We start from the raw sequence: 12,331 nt of genomic DNA, 5'->3' as shown, positions 1-12,331 counted from the left end.
GGTATTTGGGCATTATGTTGATTTTTCTACATAGGTGGTTGCTGATAGAATAGTGGTTGTTGTTGGTAAGGTTGTTGTTAACAGAATGTGGTGGGAATATTAACCACTGCCTAATGACATGAACATGTCAAGTTTTTGTGATGCCATCAGTAACTATGTTTTTATTTTTATTCCAATAGCATGGTTTATCATTTTTTGAACCTCAGTCTTAGATGTTTTCCTTATACATTTTGATGGAACCATCTTTGATGAGCCCTTGCTCAAGTCACATCCCTTTTTCTTTAATGTCTTTGTATCTTTATAAATTTTTCATAACCATGTGATGGGCCAGACTAGGATGTGCATTGTTAATGAAAATTTTGACAAGGTGGTGTTCTGGGATAGTGCATGGAATTCTAGTGGTAAGGGTTTTCCAATGTTGTAAGTATTCTACAAGTCTTTTCCCTCCCTTTTGTTTGGTATTAACTAGGTCTACTATAGATAACTCAATTTTGACTAGATGAGCATATTGAGCTACAAAGGCTTCAGAAAGATCAACACAAGTTTTAATGATGCCCTGGGGTATTTGACAAAACCATTCAAGGGTAGGGCCAGCTAAGATTTTCAAAAAAAGTCACATGAGGAACACATCATTATAGGCCACTTCTTGGCAGTGCGCATAGAATTCCTTGACATGTATAACTGGGTCACTTTTCCCTCTAAATTTATCAAACTTGGGGATCTCAAAATGCTTAGTAAAAGGTGTCATTGTGATGTTTTTTTCAAACAGATACAAACAATCATAGTTTATAGATGGGGAAATGGGTGCCCCCAGTTGATCTGATTAGGATCTAGGACTATTATAGAGGAATGCTAATTTATCACATAGAATTAATTTAAAACTTTTAACGAATCAAATTAACATAAATGAAATAAGAGAACAACAAGATTAAGCTGATAAAAGAGACAATGAGAGAAAGAAGACACAAACAATTTGATCTCGGAGTTCATCCATATGGACTACGTCTTTGGGTCCAGCTCCAATAGGGGGACCGATCCGATTATCTCCAAAAAACATGTACAAATGTTTACAAAGTCATTCCTTTGAAGTACAACAACATCACACTGTTTCAAAGTACAGGAATAAACGCTTCAACAAATCTCCCTTACTCTCAGCACTTCCACATTCTCTCCTTTTTCTGAATGCCCATATAGCCTCCTAACCCCCCCATTTTATACACAAAATTAGCCAAAATAAGACTATAACAAAATGATATAAATATAGGACCCTTAACTGATCCATATTTGATTATCCCCCTTTAGCCATTTTTTTAAATTTGGCTTTATGGCAATTTAAGGGTAACAAATTAACCATATACCTTATTTAACATAAGGCTGGCGGGTTAGATAAAGGATAATTAAAAACTGCACTAAATATATCTTAAAGCGCCAAAATAGCGCATTAGCAGTTGATTATTTTAAAAAAGGCGCCGGTCGGGGGTTCCAACCCTGTCGGCGGCTTCCTTTCTCTCCAATTTCTGGCGGGAAGGGGTTATATACAAACTGCGCTTTATATATTTCAAAAGCAACGAATGCTCCAACGGTCATTGACGGAGTCTTAGGACTAGGAGGTCACAGGTTCGACCCCCCCAACCATCACCTAAGTTTTTTGAATGGAATTAAAATTTTTTTAAAAAAATATATATTTATATTTAATGCCACACCACCTTGGACTTCAATTGAGTGCCATTTTCACATACGATCTCCGTTTTTGACAAAACGAACATCGTTGGAGAGCTCTTGATGAGACCTTCAATTTGATGTCAAATTTGACCAAATTTGGGGAGTTTGATTTTTTTTGCCTTTTTAATAGCCTCTGTACCTAAATTTGACCAACCTTTTGACTGGTCATAACTTTTGTGTACGGACTCCTTTCTCACCCATTCAAATTGCGTTGGGTCTAGAATTTCAAGCAGTTTAATCTGATGCTAATTGTTGGAGTTTTGGAGATACTTCAATTTTGACAAAAGTATCCCCCGGATCAAGCCTCCCCACTGAGGAGATTTCGGACCACCGAAAGTTTGGATTACTCAGAAAGAAGGTGAGGGTATAGTTCCCTCACTTTACCAATCTCCATCCATCTTGCCTTGCTTGGATGCATCCCCTTCAATCCTACTCGGAGGTATTCAACTGGTCCTCTTCGTGAAGTTCTGACATTCCTGTCTAGGATAACATCTTCTGGCAATTCTGACATATACTCTGGTGAAAGATCAACTGATGGAACCTGAACACTCATGTCTTCATCCAAGATCATTGGAGGCTCATACAACTTCAGATTCTCAACATTGACAACTGAGTAAATTTGCATGTATGGAGGAAGATTAAGGCGAAAAGCATTAGTACCGATCTTTTCCAAGATCTCAAAAGGACCATACCTGATAGCTTTGAGCTTCCTTCCTTCACCTTGCATTCTTTCCTTACTGATATGTAACCAAACTCTATCACCAACTTGGAATTGGTGATCAATGCGATGCTTATCATGGCGAGCCTTGTATTTTACTTGGCTCTGCTCTAATTGTGCTTCTACTACCTAATGGATTGCTTGGACCTTCTAGATGAACTTTAATGCCTTTTCTGCATCATGGCATCCATCTACAACATCGTCCTTCCCAAAAGCAAAATCCATTGGTGTCTTAGGCAAGTAACCAAAGCAAGTCTGAAAAGGAGACCTCTTTGTAGAAGAGTGTGCCACATGGTTGTAAGCATGTTGCACATAATGAAGACTTTCATCCCACAACTTAGGATGTTTGCTGCAGTAGCCTCTAAGTAGATGCACAATTGTCCTGTTCACTACCTCTATCTGTCCGTCGGTCTTCGGATGGAAGGTTGTACTCTTCTTCAGCTTGGTGTCCATGAGTCCCCATAAAGATGACCAAAATTCCCCTAAGAATCGAGAATCTCAATCCGATACAATAGAAGTGGGTAACCCAAAATGAACCCGTACATTTAGAAAGTACAAATGAGCAATCAGTTCAGCAGTAACTTGCTTTTTACAAGACATTAAAATACACATTTTGCTGAACCGATCAACTACTACATACAAATAATCATGACCCTTCCTAGACATAGGTAAACCTCCCACAAAGTCCATAGATACACTTTCCCATGGACTGGATGGTATAGGTAATGGTGTGTACAAACCTAATTTCCTATTACTTGGTTTATTGGTTGCACACATTACACATCCTTTTATATACTTGGTGACAGTTTCTTACATATGAGGCCAGTAACAATATTTTTTCAATTGAGCTAATGTCTTACTTACCCCGAAATGTCCTGCAATCAATGAGGTGTGTGCTTCACGGATTAAATGTGCTTGTTCATTTCTAGGAATACATAATTTTCCCAAGTGGTACAACAAATTATCCTACACATAGTAATCTTTCTCTTCTACATGTTTACCCTGGGTTAAAGCTGCATAGATATCCTTAAAGTTCTCATCATTAGCATATTGTTCTTGAAAACTTTCATGAACCATAGAACTATTTTGAAGGATTATCAAAGCATTCTGAATAGGAGGTCTAGACATCATATCTACTACTTTGTTATGGGAACCCTTCTTATACTTAATTACCAAATGAAACTGTTGTAGAAAACCCATCCACCTAAAGTGCCTACTTTGTTGCAACTTAGATTGTGAGTGAAAATATTGTAGTGGTTGGTAATCAGTGTGGATTACAGTTTCCTTTCCCATTAAGTAATGTTTCCATTTTTTAACACTTTGAACTAAAGCATAAAGTTCTTTATCATACGTAGGATAGTTACTTACTGCTCCTGAAAAAGTTTCAGAGTGGTAGCAGACTGGTTTACCTCCTTGCATGAGTACAGCTCCCATGGCAAACCCACTCGCATCTGTCTCGATCTCAAATGGTTGATGTAAATCTGGTAAAGCCAAAATTGGTGCAGTGCTCAACTTTTCTTTTAAAGAGTCAAAAGCCTTCTGTTGCAGACCTCCCCACTGAAAAGTTTCCTTAGTACTGGTTAATGCATGTAATGGTGATGCAATGTAAGAGAAGTTTGCAATGAACTTCCTCCAGTATTGAACTGCACCTAAGAAACTCCTGACTTCAGTAACTGTACTTGGCTTAGGCCATTTTACAATACATTCGACCTTTGTAGGGTCTACTTTCAATTGACCATTCCCTACGACATGGCCTAAGTACACTAAGGATGTCTTTGCAAATTCGCATTTTGACATCTTTACATATAGTTTTTCTTTTCTTAGTATTTCAAATACTTTCTTTACATGAATTACATGATCATCCCAAGACTTACTAAATACAAGAATATCATCTAAATAGACTATGACAAAATCATCTATAAAGGGATGGAAGAAATCATTCATGACTCTCATAAATGTAGCTGGTGCATTACAAAGCCCGAATGGCATAACCAACCACTCATAAAGTCCCTATTTTGTCTTAAAAGCAGTTTTCCAAATATCACTTTCTGCAATTCTTATCTGATGATATCCGCTATGTAAGTCTAGCTTAGTGAAATAAATTGCATGTTTCAACTGATCAAGTAAATCATCAATTCTAGGAAGAGGGTACTTGTTCTTTACCGTTATCTTGTTCAGAGCCCTGTAGTTAATACACATTCTCCAAGTCCCATCTTTCTTTGGAACCAATACAATAGGAGAACCACAAGGAGAAGTACTAGGACGGATAAGTCCTTTCTCGACCAACTCTTGAAATTGCTTCTTGATTTCTTCATTCTGCAACACTGATAAGCGGTACATGCCGATATTAGGAAGTGGTGCATCTTGCTGCAACTGAATCTCATGTTGTATCTCTCTCTTAGGAGGCAATCCTTCTAGTTCCTGAAACAAGTCATCATAAGCGGAAACAACTTTGACTATTTCAGCCTTATGTTTTGGATCACATCCCTTAAATGCCTCAGATGTTTTATCTTCTTTGGCTTTTACAAGCATCAACACAAAATTCTTACTAGAGTTGACTAACCTTTTCATTTGACCAGCATTGACTAATGCCAGATTAGTCTTAACCTTATGTGCCCGTACAATGTATTCAATCTTGTCTTTAAAAAAATGATATTTATTTTCCCCCCTATAAAATATAGCTTGACAATCAAACAAATAGGGACTCCCACGTACAAGACCACATATATCTAAAGGGACTACATCAGCTTCTACCTCATCTACAAAGTTTGCAGTGATAGCAAATCTTAACTTGCATTGTTTAGTTACCTGTAACTGTGCATCATCGCAAACCCATCCAAGAGGGTATGGTTTTGGATGAGGTGTTGTAGTCAAGTTAAGCTTTTTAACAACTTCCTCAGATATCAAATTAACTTGGGAACCCGTATCGAATAATGTATCAACCTTATTATGCTTGATAACAACTCGAATGTGAAATAATTCATTCCTTTGCTTATCATTCTTAGGAGAAGATTCTTTACTTGTACTTGCACTTATGCTAGAAGAACTTGGAGCTGATGAAAGAGATATACCTTTTCCTTTACCTTGAATCCCGGTAGCAACAATCTTTGTCTCATCTCTGGAGTCAGATCCAAGATCTTGTTGAATTACAGCAGCAGTTTTCTATTTACCTTTGTTTCCACCATATCGCTTTGGCCTCTTTTCAGGATGTAACTTCCAGCACTTAGAATCATCATGCCCTTCTTTCTTGCAATGTGAGCATGTGGGTTTCTCACCCTCTTTCTTTACTGTTTCTATCTTTTTACCCTTTCCTTTTCCTTTGGACTTTTCCTTAGACTTAGATGGCTTTTTATCAGACTTATCAATGAAAGTACCCTTACCCCTTGATTCTAAATGTGTTGCCTGGACACATACTTCATCCAAATTACAAGGATTCAGGATGAGAATAGAATGCCTTAGGTAAGAATGAAGACCACCTATATACTTGAGTAAGGTGTCCTGGGTATACAGTGGGACATTTAATGAAATAGCCTTTTTGCGAAATTCATGGGTGTAATCCTGGACAGATTGACCTTTCCCTTGCCTAAAATGTTTCCAATTCATCATTAACTGTTGCATATGGCCTAGGGGGTAGAATTGCTTTTTTAAAGCAGTAACAAATTCTGACCAAGAGAAACTAAACTTACCATGTTGTGAAGTTTCATCCCGAGACCTACTCTCCCACCAAGTTAGGGCTACACCCCCTAAACGAAGAGTGGCTAACTGAATTCTGTCAACATCATCTACAAGGTTTTGAACTCTACAGTAGACTTCTACTTGCTCAATCCAATCATCTAGTTTCTCGGCATTTAACTCCCCATAATATTTTGGTAAGTCAAACTTTACATCCAACTTAATTTGAGGCTTATGTCCTCCTTTGAAAATATTAGAAGACTTAGAATGGGTAGAAGAAGGAGAAGATGGAGGTGTCTTTGGTGGATCACGATCAGCTCCTTTCTTTTTCCCTTTGTCCTTTCGAGCTGCACGTCTTTGCATCTTCTATTCTCTTTCTCGTACCAAAACCTCTACCATTGTCTGCAAATTCTGAAGAGTCTTCTGAATACTCTTATCTTGAGAAGCTTGTCCACCTTCGTCTGCCATTTGTGATGATGGTTTAGTCCTTCGTTTTCCAATCTCAGGATTGTATTCCTCAAGCTTTCCTTCGCCTTTCTCAATCCTGGATCTTGTTAACATTCAAATCTGCAATACTAGTCCAACAAAAGCTCTGATACCAAATTTGATCTGATTAGGATCTAGGACTATTACAGAGGAATGCTAATTTATCACATAGAATTAATTTAAAACTTTTAACGAATCAAATTAACATAAATGAAATAAGAGAACAACAAGATTAAGCTGATAAAAGAGACAATGAGAGAAAGAAGACGCAAACAATTTGATCTTGGAGTTCATTCGTATGGACTACATCTTCGGGTCCAGCTCCAATAGGGGGACCGATCCAATTATCTCCAAAAATCATGTACAAATGTTTACAAAGTCATTCCTTTGACGTACAACAACATCACATTGTTTCAAAGTACAGGAATAAATGCTTCAACAAATATCCCTTACTCTTAGCACTTCCACGTTCTCTCCTTTTTCTGAATGCCCATATAGCCTCCTAACCCCCCCATTTTATACACAAAATTAGCCAAAATAAGGCTATAACAAAATGATATAAATATAGGACCCTTAATTGATCCATATTCGATTATCCCCCTTTAGCCATTTTTTTAAATTTGGCTTTATGGCAATTTAAGGGTAACAAATTAACCATATACCTTATTTAACATAAGGCTGGCGGGTTAGATAAAGGATAATTAAAAACTACGCTAAATATATCTTAAAGCGCCAAAATAGTGCATTGGCAGTTGAGTATTTTAAAAAAGGTGCTGGTTGGGGGTTCCAACCCTGCCGGTGGCTTCCTTTCTCTCCAATTTCCGGCAAGAAGGGGTTATATACAAACTGTGCTTTATATATTTTTGATACCAAATTTACTAAAGAGGATGCAAACTTTGGGGACAGCTGTGAATGTAATCTTTAACAATGATATTTCATTGATATGCAACGGATCTTATACAAATGTTTACATATACATCACGCGCTGATAGTCTGATTTCTGATTATCTCGAATGAGATAAGAGCATACTCTCTATATCAAAATATGAGCATAAGAAACTTATGGATCTAAGATTTACAGACTCTGATACTTACTAAAACTTTGAGACTCCTTCTTTGACTCAACTAACTCTGCCTAAGAATGAAGATCGACCTTCCTTATATAGATGGAAGTGATATACTTCATTTTACAATTCATTCAAGTCCGGCCATAGGAAATGGACACGCGTAAAGGTCTTTGGAGATAGAAGGAATCTGCTTCAGGGACACCACTAACTAAAGGCGATGAAAACGAGAGCACCGACAACTTTATTACAATAGCATCTTTTTGAACGAGAAGGGTAACTCGGCTGACGTCAATTTTACCAAGGCTGACGACCTTGTCTTAGTTTTGCTAACACAGGGTAAGATGCCTGCGTCAAGTAACATCCCTACTTGATGAGTGCTAGTACTGATGCATACATGGCGAACTGACTTCCCAGTTCATTTATTCTTCGTCTTCAGACATGGGTCTGTGTTCTGCATAAAGACTTGCAAGACGGTCTTCGATCGATTCTTCCTTCCAGAAGATGCGTCGGGTTACTCGAATAAATGTTGTCGAGTTGCTGATGTCAGGAGTGCGATCTTCAGGTATTGTTTCATACTGTGTAAACATCCACAGTGGTTTTCTTTGTGTTGAAAAGGAAGAAAGAGTGCGCAATTCGATGGTATCTTCCTGCGTGGGAGTTGGTCCGAACTTTGAAAATGCACCAAGGGAAATTGGTGTAGGTGTTGCTGATAGAAACTGCAAACGAAAAAGATATCCATAATTTAGAAGTAATGGGTTTCGCAAATGAGCATGTGGATACAGGCCAAGGAAAAAATCATCAAGCCGGGAAAGATAGTGGTATTTCCTTTGATGTTGATTTGGAATGTGCGTATTTGTGGAAAACGCAATTGGCCATTCGTAACAGGATGCATAGGTAGGAATGGTTCCTATAGCAGCAGAGATTTCTGGATCGGCTTCTTGGCATGGATATTTGATGATGAGTGCATCAGTGAAAAGCTGTCTCCTAGCTGCGAAATGAACAGATCGAAGTTCATCATATATTTGTTTTGTCAGCATCCTGGTATCTGGAATCCACCGTGTATTACAAACCATTGGGTAAGTGGATCTTCTTTTCATAATCATGCGAACATGTCACTGATTCTCTGGTTGTTGTGCAGGTTCTAGATTTGGAACAACAAGAGGAGCTAGAGGGACTACAATATACCTGTCAGGTTGCGGCAGTCGTTGCAGAGTTTGATCTCTGTGATCTTCTGCGAGCCTTCCTCGTTCTTCTTCATAGCTCATACGAACTTGATCATTATAAATCTGTTGATCTGTTAAATCAGGAGCAAAATAAGAGCTATTATATAAATTACAAACAATATCTGGCAGGGTCTGAGCAATTGGATTAGCTCGAGGACGGATATACTCTTGATATTCCTGTTCTTCATTTAAGGCATTCACATGGTAACGTTCTCTACTGAGAAAGTCTGCTAAGACATTTTTGATGCCTTCAACATACTCTATTTCAAAATTAAATGTATCAAGAAATTGCGCCCATCGGAATAAGCGACCACGAGCGACTTTATGCTTGGATTCTTTTTTGAAGAAACTTGCTAAGTGCTTTAAATCACTTCGTAGAACAAACGGCTTATCACCTATGAATAACTGAAACTTGGTGAACGCATTAATTACAACAAGTAACTCCTTGTGTGTGATGTGATAGTTGAGTTCAACACCTTTGAATGAGCCAAATTCATACCTGACTACTTCCTCTCGAACTTTACCTTCATGTGGAACTTCTTTGAGAAGGACGGCTCCCCATGCTTCATTAGAGGCATCTGTCTGGACAATCTTTTTGCCTGTTCCTAGAATCTTCAGAGGAGGAAGATCTTGACACTGATCCTTATTGGTCTGGATGATCTGATCATGCTGCTGAGTCCATGGTGGTGCATTCTTGCGTAGAAGCTTGTTGAGCTCTTTCCTTGCTTTGGCTATTCTTTGATAGTATCCAGCTATGTAGTTGACCATTCCAAGAAACCGTTGAAGGGTTTTCTTGTCTCGTAATTCTACCTTGGAGATGGTAGTAAGTAGGTGGTTTTGTGGATACAACTGACCATTAGGCTCGATTCTTGTCCCAATAAAGATGAGACTCTCAGTACACCACTGCAACTTGGTTGGATTCAGACATAAACCATTACTTTGGCATATGCTCAGGAACTACTTTAGATGAGTCATATGACTCTGGTAATCTTTGCTGAAGATCAGAATGTCGTCAATATATGGTTGTATGAACTTAGCATATGGACTAAAGATACGGTCCATGTGGCTCTGGAAGATAGACGGTGCAGTCTTGATACCGAATGGTAGCACGTTCCATTCGTATAAACCTTGAGGCACAGAAAAAGCAGTCTTGTATCGATCTTGTTCTTGCAAACTGATTTGCCAGAATCCTTTAGTAAGATCGAACTTGCTAAAGATGTTGCAACATTGAATTCGTTGCCAAATATAATCCTTGCTGGGAAGAGGATGTTGGTTATTCTGTAAACAGGCATTCAAGGGCTTGTAGTTGACTACTAATCTCTTCTCTGGAATGACATTGCCATTTTCATCCTGCTTATACACATACATAACGTGACAGGAGAATGGACTGTTACTAGGCCTGATGATATCTTTGGATAAAAGTTCTTTGATATCTGTATCACACAATGCTTGCTCCTCTGGGGATAAGATAAAGTAGTTAGCTTTACTAGTAGGAAGCATTGGTTGATTATTTACATCAGTCTTCAGAGGGAGAGTACAAATCATATTACGCTGATATTTGTTGAGATCTTTAGTTAAGATTGTGGCGCAAAAGTCTGACTGGATGTTGGCTAAATCCCCCCGGGTGGCTAGAGACTGCGTGGCTAACCAGACACGCGACTGAGGTGGAATGGGTTTTGGCATAGAAGGGAAAGAGAGCTTGGGTGAATAGGCTTGAAACTCATTGATCTGCAAAACTCAACCAAATTGGAAGTCAATAAAGGTACCCTGATGTCCAATTGTGTAAGGGGACCATTGCTGTAGAGTGTGACAATGATGCAATCATACTGGTCGACAGGAAATTATAAAAAGGTAACAACACAAGTGTGCAAGACAAACTGGATAGGGATATGTGCTTGGAAGCGTATTGGATTGTTTGAATGGGTGACTGAATGTATACTAGTAGAAGTGGGAACCCAACAATCAAGTGGAAAGGCTTCCTTACGGGCGAGATTACAGTCTGCGCCTGAATCTAACAAAGTACATAGCTATTATGGTTTTATCCCAGATAATTTGACAGTTAATAAAAATGCTGGGCATGGATTTCTCATACCTTTTTGATAACCAAACACTTGCTTCGGTTCATCTTCGGGAGACTACAGATGAGATACTGTTTGATCTGCAGATTCTTCGGCTTCAGGAATTGGTTCCTGAGCTTGTTCACTTTCAAGTAGCAACTTCTCAAAAGCTGTCATGGAGCTACTGCTAGCTTCATGCTCTCGAAGTTCATTCTGAACTTGATGAATCTCACAAGAGATGTCTTCTTTTTCTTGGTAGAGAAAGGCTAGTCGCTGGGACAGCCATTCTTTTGCGAGAGGCTTTTGCAAAATCCTGCTGACCTTGCTGGTTGTGAACATAACCATGAGACTGTGAGGATGAGCTTTGTCCTAGAGCATCTGGATCATACTAAGGTAGGACAACGTCTTCTTGTAGTAAGAGCTTATTCCTCTGCTCTTCTAGAGTTGCTAACTCTTTCTTGATTTGTTCAAAGTGTAGGGAGTCATGAACTCCTCTCTTCGTTTCAGCAACTGATTACTGCGAGCTTGGATACGATCAAGCTCCTGTTGCGGAGTCAATTTCAACCATTGAGGGTTGATTTGACTGAGTGAGCGATGTCGATCTGTGAGGCGATCAGCACGATGGTACATATTGCAGTAGAAGGATACTTCTGATTGATCGTCGTCATCTGGTGAGAAGAAATGTTCACTTTCTTCTTCTATGGATTCTGAGGCAATATGCAAGTGTTGTACTTGCATAATTTCTTCATCACTGTCTGATGAACTTTCTTCTATGCAAATATCTTAAGAATCACTGGTATCTGAAACAATTGAAACAGGTTCATTAAACAGATTAGCAGTTTGAAGTGCACGGACGTGCTTCCCTTTTTTGTCACAATCTGGACATTTATTTGCAAAATGTTCTCCCTTGCAAATGTAGTAGGTAGGCTTAAAATCCTTCCTTTTGATTTTACCTTTTCTTCTCAAGAATATTTTTCTTTTCTTTCTGAATTTAGGCTTATCTTCATAAGACCTATGAGCCTTATATTTCTTGAAAGATTTGGACTTAGATCTATGCTTATCACAGCCATATGTAGTAGACTGGCAATGGCAAAGTCCAGCTTTGAGGTAAGGCAATACCTCTTTCTTCTTTTTCCGATTCTGCTTTTCGCTACAAATATCACTATTGATCTCTTTAATGAATTGATAAAGCTGTGGGAAAGTTACATCATTAATACTCATATCAGGAGTATTCATTATGCTGTACAAAATCTTCTCCCTATAGAAAGATTGTAGCTGAAGAGGAAAACCATTGAGAAACGTATTATACATCCAAACATTGTTATTTGTTTGGCCAGATCTATAGAAATTGGTGTACTGATCACTGCAGTACTTATCCAATTTGCT

Source organism: Cupressus sempervirens, chromosome 10, assembly GCF_028749045.1.
Source record: "Cupressus sempervirens isolate cs-2001-9-10 chromosome 10, ASM2874904v1, whole genome shotgun sequence".
In the NCBI taxonomy this organism is placed as follows: Eukaryota; Viridiplantae; Streptophyta; class Pinopsida; order Cupressales; family Cupressaceae; genus Cupressus; species Cupressus sempervirens.
Note: the sequence above shows the minus strand (reverse complement) of the source record.